Here is an 11,722-nt window from a genome sequence, read left to right as displayed (position 1 = left end):
ATATATATTGTTCTGGCGTGTAGCCCCATCCATAAATATATAATCCTCACAACCAGGCCCTCGGCCTCTCTCAGTCATTAACCTCACAATCAGACCCTCAGGCTATCTCAGTCATCAACCTCACAATTAGACCCCCCCTCTATCTCAGTCATCAACCTCACAATCACTCGGACCATCAGTAAAACAGGGAACTCAGCCCAAACAGTTTTCACATTTTAAGAAGCAAAGTGATAAAACTAGATTTAAACAATAAACAGGTACACATGACTGAGGATATGCTTTCAAAACAAATAGAGTAATGAAAAATAATAAAGATGCCCCTAAGGGTCTCAACAGGTCGGCACAAGGCCCCAAATATGGCATACAACCCAAAATATAATATCAGTCTCTAAAATATGGAATATCATAAGATTTCAAATGAAATACATGACTTAACAGTCGTACGGGACGGACCAAGTCACAATCCCCAATGGTGCACGATTCCATGCTCGTCATCTAGCGTGTGCGTCATCTCAAAGTAGCACAATAATGTGAAATCTGGGGTTTCATACCTCAGGACAACATTTATAATCATTACTTACCTCGATCCGGTCCAAACTCTAGCCTGCGATGTCTTTGCCTCTCAAATCGGCTTCCAAATGCTCCAAATCTATCATCAATATACGCTAAAGAATCAAAGCCCAGGTGAAAATAATTAAATTAACTCAAGAAATCCCCAAATTGCTCAAACCCGGCCCCCAGGCCAACGTCTCAGAATTCGATAAAAGTCATATCAATAGAATCCTCATCCTCTTACGAGTCTATACATACCAATAACATCAAAATCGAACATCAATTTCCCCCTCAAATTCCCAATTTATACTTTCCATATTCAAGTCATAATTCCCCAATTTTAGGCTTTAATTTCCACATATTTCATGCTTAAAAAAGTAAGAATTAACATAGGATCGATTATAGAGTTCAAAAAATATTACCTCTAAGTGTTTCCCTTCGATTCCCTCTTCAATCCTTCTCAAAAGCTCCTAAAATCGTTCAACAATGGAGAAAATAGACCAAAAATCGCAAAACCCACTTTTAAACATTCTTCCCCAGGTAAACTTTCCTTCTTCGCGAACGCGATGGCCCTCTCGCATTTGCGTAGACCAAATTCACTGGATCTCCACTTTTCCCTTCGCGAACGCGGACAACTCCACGCGATCGTGATGCTTCGCCATACCAGCATCTCGCGAACGCGATACAAATCTCGTGAACGCATAGCATAAGGGCCTGGGGTGCCCAACGACCTTACTTCTCTTCGCGAAAGTGACCCCAGTCACACGTCCGCGATGCACATGATGCCTTTACCTTTTTGTTCGCGGCCTCTTCCTCGCAAACACGTAGAATAAAATCATCATCACATAGAAACACCCTTCGCGAATGAGATGTACCCTACGCGAACGCGATGAACAAAAATCTCTGCAACAAAAACCAGCAAAACTGCCAAGTCCAAAGTCCAAAAATTGATTCGTTAACCATTCAAAACTCACCTGATGTCCTCAGGACCTTAACCAAATATTCCCACATATCTCACAACATCATTCAAACTTGTTACAACCTTCAAAATGCTTAAAACAACATCAAAACACCAAATTCGTATCAGATTCAAGCATAAGAATTCCAAAATCTTCTAAATTCCGCTTTCGATCAAAAAGCCTATCAAACCACGTCCGACTGACTTGAAATTTTGCATACACATCGCAAAGTGAAACAGAATAAATACGACATTGATATAATCATAACAGCAAGAAGTAAGCATGGTATTTGCAAGTTAAACAAGTAGAATATATGGGTAACACAACAACAGTTGAGATAGAGATCAAGGACAGGACAATAACAACAAATCACACAAGATCTATAAGTACGACAATAATAGCTCAAGGTAAAGCCATGAACGTATACACGAGAAACATATATCATATCATAATGCATGTATCTCATTCTCACCTGCAGGAAAACACCCATCGTACCATGATCTCACGATAATATAAAAGAATAACAATATAAATGAAATGGCACGGCATCACCCTTAGTACTTTTATTCTCAATTATATGGCACGGCATCACCCTTAGTGCTTTTATTCTCAATAATGATATGGCACGACACTACCCTTTATACTTTACACTCTCCCTCACATGATAATGTATATACAATAGCACGGTATCACCCTTCGTGCTTTACACTCTTCCTTACCAAGCATATGTATATCAATGAAAAACAAGGCATGAAGCATAAATAACATCAAGGGGAGTGTTTAAACGGATATTCGAAACGAATTCTAATCAAAACTTCCCAATGCCAATAATAGTTCAATTAACCCTCAAGGGATGTATTATTCAAGTGTTTCAACAAATCTGACAAATGATCTACAACACGAGTATAGAATCTAGTATCTCAAGAATATCGGTCGTAGTAATGCACTAATAGTTATGCATAGTGATGGTCAAATTAGACACATCAATGTATTCTCATAATTATATCATATTTGATCAAGTTATAATAAGCTAAGTCTTGATTTCTAACATTTAATACTAGCTAAGTCTGGATTTCTAACATTTAATATTATGTTCTTTGTATCCAGGAGACAAGTAAGGCATGAAGCCAGAAGGTCACGTAATTCTATAAGACACAATTTTACATAATCTACCCCCGAGCATGATTAACCCTGACACATAGATATACGCTCGGCACCTCATATATTTATCACCATCGCGTGAAGCAAACAATATCAAATAGTAGGAAAAATTCTCTCAACAAAGTTAGGCAAGACACTTACCTCAATTCGGCTAATTCAATACTCAATTTAGCTTTTTATTTTACAAATTCGCCTTCGCTCGGCTCAATCTAGCCAAAGACAACCTGAATACATCACACAATACAAGAGAAAATAATTTCAATTAATAAAGCTATAATTTTTACCCAATTTCTAAAAAGTCAACGAAAGTCAACCCCCGAGCTCGCCCAGTCAAAACCCGGGTCCAAGGGTAGTGTTACGCCCCGCAATATCATGTCAATGTTACGTCCTGTAGTATTATATTACGACGATGTTATGCTCTACAGTAATATGTTACGATGGTGTTACCCTCAGCAGTAATATAATATGATTGATGTTACGTCCTGCAATATTAAATTACAACAGTGATGTAGCCGACAGTATTACATTACGGTTTTATTACGCTTTGCAGTAATAAGTTACGACAGTGTTGCACCCTGCTGTATTTTACGTTGAATTTGTTGTAAGGTAATTGACATCAGTCCAAGGAAAAGATTATTCGCAGATTATAAGGATTGTAAGTGATGAATAAATTCGTGAAGGTGAGAGGGGAAGCAAGTCGAAGAAAACGAGTTTAGTTGAAAGTGGCCAATTTGGAATAAAATACGGGTCGAGCGATAATACCCGATAATTATGAACTAGTACCATGCAAGGTACCATGTAACCATGGTAGTAATATATATAAAGTATATATGAAGTCTTTTTAAAAATAAATAGAATTTTAAGTAATTTATGGTAATTTTTAAATTATGCGGGCAATTTATTAATTACTAGGTAACGAGACATTATCCGATTAACTAATAAGTGGATAAAAATTTATAAAATATATCCAAAACAGACGCATTAGTCATTATTGCCATGTGGCTAACTATGAAAATGTAACTAAAAGGCAAGACTTAAAGATAAGTCTCACCAAATAGTGCTTACGTATAAGCATTTTTCCTTGGTCCATTATGTTATGTATCAATTCCTTAGTTGAAGATTCAGAAGCCTTATTCCTTTGGCTCAAAGGAAACATTGAAGCAGAATCAGATTTCGTTTATAAAGAAAGGCTTCATTCAAGAGCAATTTCGTCCAGAATTTCAACGAATTCAAAGCCAAGTTTCGTTTATATATTTTAAAGAAGCAAGAACAATTCAGTTCAAGAATTTCACAGAAACAGGTATGTTAAGGCTATCCCTTTTTTTTGGCATGGTCCAAATTAAACTGAAGAAACGAGGAAATGTACAGTTTCTATAAATTACTCCATTCATAAAAATAGTAGGAGTGTCTATATTCTTGATTCCCCATGAGAATTATTATTATCTTCTGTTCATGGGTCTCAAAATAATACGTATTTGGAAAAGTTTATCCGGAAGGAATATCAAGATTATTATGTATTTTTCATGCATTTCACTCATTATACATGTGCATTGAACCATGACCAGATGGTGTTATATACGCGTATATATGTAAATATATGTATATGGGATATGGGAAAAGGTTATGGCGTTATATACACACCACTACCTGATCAGCTGGTATATGATAATGATGTTGCCCACAGTGGCTGAAATATGATTCAAACGGCGTTATATACGCTTATATTTGTGAATATGATTCAAATGGAATTATATACGCATAGATATGTATGTATATATATATGTATATGGGATATGGGAAAGGTTATGGCGTTATATACGAACCACCACCTGATCAGCTGGTATACGATGATGATTTTGCCTAAAATGGCCGATATGATATGATAGGATGCCCTCAGAGGCTGATAATGTTATGAAACATGTACTTATGCACGACATGACATTCATACGTATATGCATGACGCTGAAAGTAATTTATGATTTACAAAGTTATTCAGACTTACAGGTTGAGTCATGTACTCCATATGTCTTCCATGTCTCTTATGTATTTATTTATGTGCCTTACATACTCGGTACATTATTCGTACTGACATCCCTTTTGCCTAGGGATGCTGCGTTTCATGCCCGCAGGTCCCGATAGACAAGTCGAGATCCCTCCAAGTAGGCTATCAGCTCAGCGGATCATGTTGGTGTGTTCCATTTGCTTCGGAGTTGCTTGTTTGGTTAGTATGATTTAGATGTGTATTGTTTGGTATGGCGGAACTCTAACCCGACCTTTATGACATTTATGCACTTTTAGAAGCTTGTAGACATATGTCATATATGTGAAAGATTGTACGACCCTGTCGGCCTATGTTTTGAGTTTATAAATGATTATGTTGGCCTATTAGGCCCGTATGTCACGTGTATATGATGATGTAATAAGAAATATATGTTATGGTGGTACTCGGTCGAGTTAGGTATCGGGTGCCCATTTCTGCCCATCGGTTTGGGTCGTGACCAAAAGTGGTATCAGAGCAGTTCTATCCTAGGGAATCTACAAGCCGTGTCTAATAGAGTCTTGTTTATGGGTGTGTCGTGCACCACACTTATAAGCAGGAGGCTACAGGGCATAAAGGATTGTCACTCTTTCTTCTTACTCTAGATCATGTGGTAGAGCTCACTTATATGATTCAAATTCCAAAATTTTATTTTATTCGTAATAAAACGATACTTACATCCAGAAAAAAGGCTGGAAAGAGAGATATTTGTGGAAGAGCTGAGTTAGATGAATTGAATTTTTGTATGATGCCTACGATAAGTAAATATTAGGTCTTTCATAGGTCATGAGTGTATTGAATGGTGTAAGCTTCCTTATAAAAAGCCTTAAAGAAATAATGCCTATCTATCTTTATGGTAAAAGACAATGAGAGATTAAGAAGATAAGTACAAGTTTCAGTAAGTAAAAGGAGCTAGGTGAAAAAGGGTACGAGGCACCCAGTTAATAAAGGTTAACAACATTTATAATTGAGGCAGTGGAACATAAGTTTTTTGAGTTATATTCAATAGTAACGGAGGTATATACAATTGGTTGCACCCCTTCCAGATAGGCCCTATGGAGGTTAACAAAAGTAGTATAAGAAGATATGATGGATGAATTAATTATGTCAGTTGACATTTCCGAAGGACATTGCAAAAAGTGATAAGAGATCTCCTTAAGGGATACCTAGATGGTGCACTCTAAAATAGTACAGCTAGACATGAGTATTACAAAGACATGTACTAGAAACCTGAAAAGGATAAATAGTATCTTAGTATAGCTCCCGTCCCTAGTAGAGAGATAATGCTAGGCAGCCCAAAAAGCCAGCGGATGGTGCAAAGGGGAACTAAAACACAAATGAATATTTTGTTGAAGTTTTCAGAATAAAGTGGTAAGCAGAAATGTTCGCGGGAAATAAGAAGAGAGCTAAACAAGCATTAAGAGTAAGATGTGATACATGGATGACAACGGTAGGTCCAAAAGATGACAGTATTTCAGAGTCGATAGTCAATTGAAGGAAAAGACGAGAAGTGACAGGACTTGAGGTAAAAAAAGAATATAATCCATAAAGTCATATCCTCACTTCGAGAAACAAGTTCGCGACGCTAACGTGATTCAGAAGAAAAAGTTAGACCCCAGAGTAATAGAAGTCAGCATGGACTGGTGGAAAAAAGATAAACTATGTGGAATATTTATATGAGAATGGGCCAACGAGTAGTTAGCAATCGATTAAGGAAGAGCCTAGTTACGGCTAGACAGAAGGTTACAGACGAATCAATAGATCATGCAAGATAAACATAGTAAGACCCAATATAGTGAATTCAGCTTCGCAGTAATGTTATTATACTTGAAATATATTTAGATAGGAGTCAAGATTGTTAAAGGTACCATATGAATGTTACGGGAATAAAAAAAGTTCCACTGGGGAGACAATTAAAATATCAGTTCATAAGCAACCCTACAAGCACAAGGGCACGGAGGTAAGCAACTACGGATAATTATAGGCAACGAATAACATAAAAAGGTCCATAATAAGCTCACAACTTTACAGGAATCAAGGATTCTCCCTAAATACTATAACGAAAAACTAGCTCAGGAAATAAGGAAGAAGGCTTCAACCTAAGCACAATGACCTAAAAATGAAAGAGTCGTGTAACAACAGTCTCACAACAACATTGTAACCACTCAAAAGTAAAGTGGCCCCTACCGTGGATAATGAATGAGAAGAAAAAATTAAAGGTAAAAATTCGAAGGTCATATGAGTTGCACAAAAACTATGACATGTATGGGAACTAAGATAAGATAAGTATGCACGCAACAAGGGGGCAGAAAGACCAGTATAGGTAATAGCTTACATTGAAGAAAGCTAAGAAGGAACGAAATAAATTATTCGATCAATGATCCCGAGTTGGTGATGTTATGAACGCACTTAAGAGTTTGGAGTTTTATACTTGCATCATACAACCATAAAAGACCCTGGTATAAGTTAAAAGAAAGAATTAAGCCCAGGGCATAGACAAAAGATTGAATTGTTAGAAGATTGTATCATGGATATTCCATATAGCCTATGAAATGCTAAGGTAATCACTGATACCATGAGCCACAGATCGGAAGATAGCTTAAGCCTACGTAAAGGCTGATCAGAAGGAAGAGGAAACTAAATAACTACATCATCTAAGTAAATCAGGAGTCTGATTATTGGACCTAAAAGAATTATAGATGTTGTGCTGGAAAATATGACAGAATCACTCTTAATATCATATGTTCAAGAGAAATAACACACCAACCATGTTCAAGAAGAAGTACCAACCTCATAAGAAGTCAGTACAAAGCTCCAACCGGATTGTGTATGTACTAGAGGTGCAAGTATTATAATAGAGCTTCAAGTTACGGAAGTGAATTACACCTAAGTGGAAGAGAGGTTATGAAGGAGATAAAAGATATGGTACGAGATTTTAAGTAGGTAAGGTAAAAGTGAACAACGTACCAGATACTCAAATGCAGGAAGTTGTGAATAGTCCATATTTTGGATAGAAGGCTATAAGCACAGAGTCAAATAACCGGGAATGATAGAGGCATCTTCGGCGGCATGTCTTCCAACCTATGGTTTCTATGTACTGAGAGATCTAGTTAAGAGAATAGAGAAGATTTGGTGATGATGTGATGTATCGCTTGACATTCCAGAATAACATAAGGAAATCTATGGTGCAAGCAAGTTGAAGGAAAGTTGCGAGTATTATAAATGGATATTTATAGGTCACAAGCTAAAGTATGGTAGAGTGATAAGTTTTAAGAAAACATGAGTAAGAATGAGGAAAGGCAAGTGAAAAGGTAACGAGAATGGATAAGTCCTAAGGAATAAGTCCATGAAAATAAGAGAGATAATGATTTATTTAAGTTATTGAATGTTCAGTATAACCTGAATGAATTCAAAGGAATCTAAGATTAATAGCATTTAGAAAGAATGAAATGCTGACCTAGTAATAAAATGAGGGGATAATTGTGATAGATAAAGAATGACGTTTGGGCCTTTGTTTGAATAATGATTTGAAAAAAAAGGAAGTGAAAATAGAAGAAAAGAAGGAGAAAAAGATTTGGCTGGCGGCACAAAATAAAGATACCCCCATAAGGTGAATCACATTGAGACACTATGAAATATGATTATGGAAATCACTTCAAATATTCCTCAATACAACGTAAGCCCTAGAGGTAATGTATTACGTAAGAAGTTTCAAGTCTTCAAGTAAAGGATTATAGATCAACATTGAGATGAATCAACAATGGTCAGATATATGTTACAAAGTATGACATGAGGCTAGGCCATGATTCTTAAGACGAACGGTAATGAAGGGGCATTGAAGGATTGAGATTTATACCTAAAGAGTAGGCAACAAAAGTAACTGGGAACTTGGTAAGCATACCTTAGTAAAGGTAGATTAAAGCAAAAATTATGGTATACTGTAACCCACGTAAATGCAGTAAAGTCATGCGAATGGGTAACCAGATCACTACAAAAAAAATTGGATTTAGCTACGAACGTCGTCGCTAATCTGTCGCTAAAATGCTCGTTGCTAGAATAATCTTTTGATAATCCGTCGCTAATCCGTTGCTAAATGAGATTAGCGACGGATTTTTCTGTTTAGCTACAGATTTTGTCCGTCGCTAAACCCTGGTTTTTTTAGTAGTGGATCTATGAAATAAGATATGGCCATATTCGCAAGTTCTACAAAGTATCGATCAAAGGACGTCAGTATACCTATACAAGCCCAGAGAGGCATCCTATTAAACTTTGTATATACAAAGTAACGCCTAAAGATTAACAAAAAAATAAAAGGAAAAAGGAAGTATGAATCGCATAAGTGAACCAACAAAGCCAGGGTCATACATGCTGCATGACAGGAGGCAACAGAAGTTGCAAGATTAGGAAGATTTTGACCACAGGTCATGATATGAGAGAAAAGACTAAAGGGGGGGGGGGAATACCCTAGACTTTGGATTAATTCACAGAGCAACTACTTAGCAGTAATATATTACGATTGATGTTACGTCCTGCAGTATTAAGTTATAACAGTGATGTACCCAACAGTATTACATTATGGTGATATTACGCTTTGCAGTAATAAGTTACGACATTGTTGCACCCTGTTGTATTTTACGTTGAATTTGTTGTAAGGTAATTGACATCAGTCCAAGGAAAAGATTATTTGCAGATTATAAGGATTGTAAGTTATGAATAAATTTGAGAAGGTGAGAGGGGAAGCAAGTCGAAGAAAACAAGTTTCATTGAAAGTGGTCAATTTGGAATAAAATACGGGTCGAGCGATAATACCGGGTAATTATGAACTAGTACCATGCAAGGTACTATGTAACCACGCTAGTATAATATATAAGATATATATGAAGAATTTTTAAAAATAAATAGAATTTTAAGTAATTTATGGTAATTTTTATATTATGCAGGTAATTAATTAATTATCGGGTAATGGGACATTACCCGATTAACTAATAAGTGAATAAATATTTATAAAATATACCCAAAACAATGTGTCACAAATCCATCATGGCAAAAAATGACTCATTAGCCATTATTTCCATGTGGCTAGCTATGAAAATGTAACTAAAAGGCAAGACTTAAAGATAAGTCTCACCAAATAGTGCTTACGAATAAGCATTTTTCCTTGGTCTATTATATTATGTATCAATTCCTTAGTTGAAGATTCAGTAGCCTTATTCCTCTGGCTCAAAGGAAACGTTGAAGCCGAATCAGATTTCGTTTATAAAGAAAGGCTTCATTCAAGAGCAATTTCGTCAAGAATTTCAACGAATTCAAAGCCAAGTTTCGTTTATATATTTTAAAGAAGCAAGAACAATTCCGTTCAAGAATTTCTCAGAAACAAGTATGTTAAAGATATCCCTTCTTTCTTTTGGCATGGTCCAAATTATACTGAAGAAACGAGGATATGTACAGTTTCTATAAATTACTCTATTCATAGAAATAGTAGGGGTGTCTATATTCTTGATTCCTCATGAGAATTATTTTTATCTTTTGTTCATGGGTCTCAGAATAATACGCAGTTGGAAAAGTTTATCCGGAAAGAATATCAAGATTATTATGTATTTTCATGCATTTCACTCATTATACATGTGCATTGACCCATGACCAGATGGCATTATATATGCGTATATATGTAAATATATGTATATGGGATATGGGAAAAGGTTATGGCGTTATATACGCACCACCACCTGATCAGCTGGTATATGATAATGATGTTGCCCACAGTGGCTGAAATATGATTCAAACGGCGTTATATACGCTTATATTTGTGAATATGATTCAAATGGAATTATATACGCATAGATATGTATGTATATATGTATATGGAATATGGGAAAGGTTATTGCGTTATATACACACCACCACCCGATCAGCTGGTATACGATGATGATTTTGCCCACAGTGGCCGATATGATATGATGGGATGCCCTCAGAGGCTGATGATGTTATGAAACATGTACCTATGGACGACATGACATTCATACGAATATGCATGATGTTGAAAGTAATTTATAATTTACAAAGTTATTTAGACTCACAGGTTGTCATGTACTCCATATGTCTTCCATGTCTCTTATGTATTTATTTATGTGCCTTACATACTCAGTACATTATTCATACCGACATCTCTTTTGCTCGGGGATGCTGCGTTTCATGCCCGTAGGTCCCGATAGACAGGTCGAGAACCCTCCAAGTAGGCTATCAGCTCAACGGAAGATGTTGGTGCGCTCTATCTGCTTCGGAGTTGCTTGTTTGGTTAGTATGATTTAGACGTGTATTGTTTGGTATGGCGGGACTCTATCCCGACCTTTATGATATTTATGTACTTTTAGTGGCTTGTAGACATATGTCGTATATGTGAAAAATTGTACGGCCTTGTCGGCCTATGTTTTGAGTATAAATGATTATGTTGGCCTATTAGGCCCGTATGTCACGTGTATATAATGATGTAATAAGAAAGATACGTTACGTTGGTACTCGGTCGAGTAAGGTATCAGGTGCCCGTCGCGGCCCATCGGTTTGGGTCGTGATAGGTAGGTCTTGACTACGCATAGCCTCACAGTCCAAATATGTGTTTTGTTTCTAAATCCGAGTCCTATTCGACTCTCAAATCCCAAATATTCATTTTTCAAAATATTGACAAAATCCCCAAATTTTCCCCTAGATTTCTCATGAATTTGATGTTAAATATTATGTATAATCATGAAATATAGTTGAGAATAGATTAGAGGTACTTACCCAATGATTTTTTATGAAAATCCCTTTACAAATCGCCACTCATCGAAGCTAGGGTTCAAAATATAACAAAATGGAGCTAAGTCCCAGAATTCTCAGCTATATGGAGGCTGCAGATGTCGCATTTGCGATATTTGCAAACCCCGCATATGCGAAAAACTCATTACAAAAGTAAAGATTGAAATTCTCTGCCGCCATTGCAAATGTGACAAAAAATGGTCGCAATACAAACACTGGA

This window comes from Nicotiana tabacum, chromosome 5, assembly GCF_000715075.1.
Source record: "Nicotiana tabacum cultivar K326 chromosome 5, ASM71507v2, whole genome shotgun sequence".
NCBI classification, from domain to species: Eukaryota; Viridiplantae; Streptophyta; class Magnoliopsida; order Solanales; family Solanaceae; genus Nicotiana; species Nicotiana tabacum.
The sequence above is the reverse complement of the archived record's forward strand: the minus strand, read 5'-3'. Positions refer to the sequence as shown.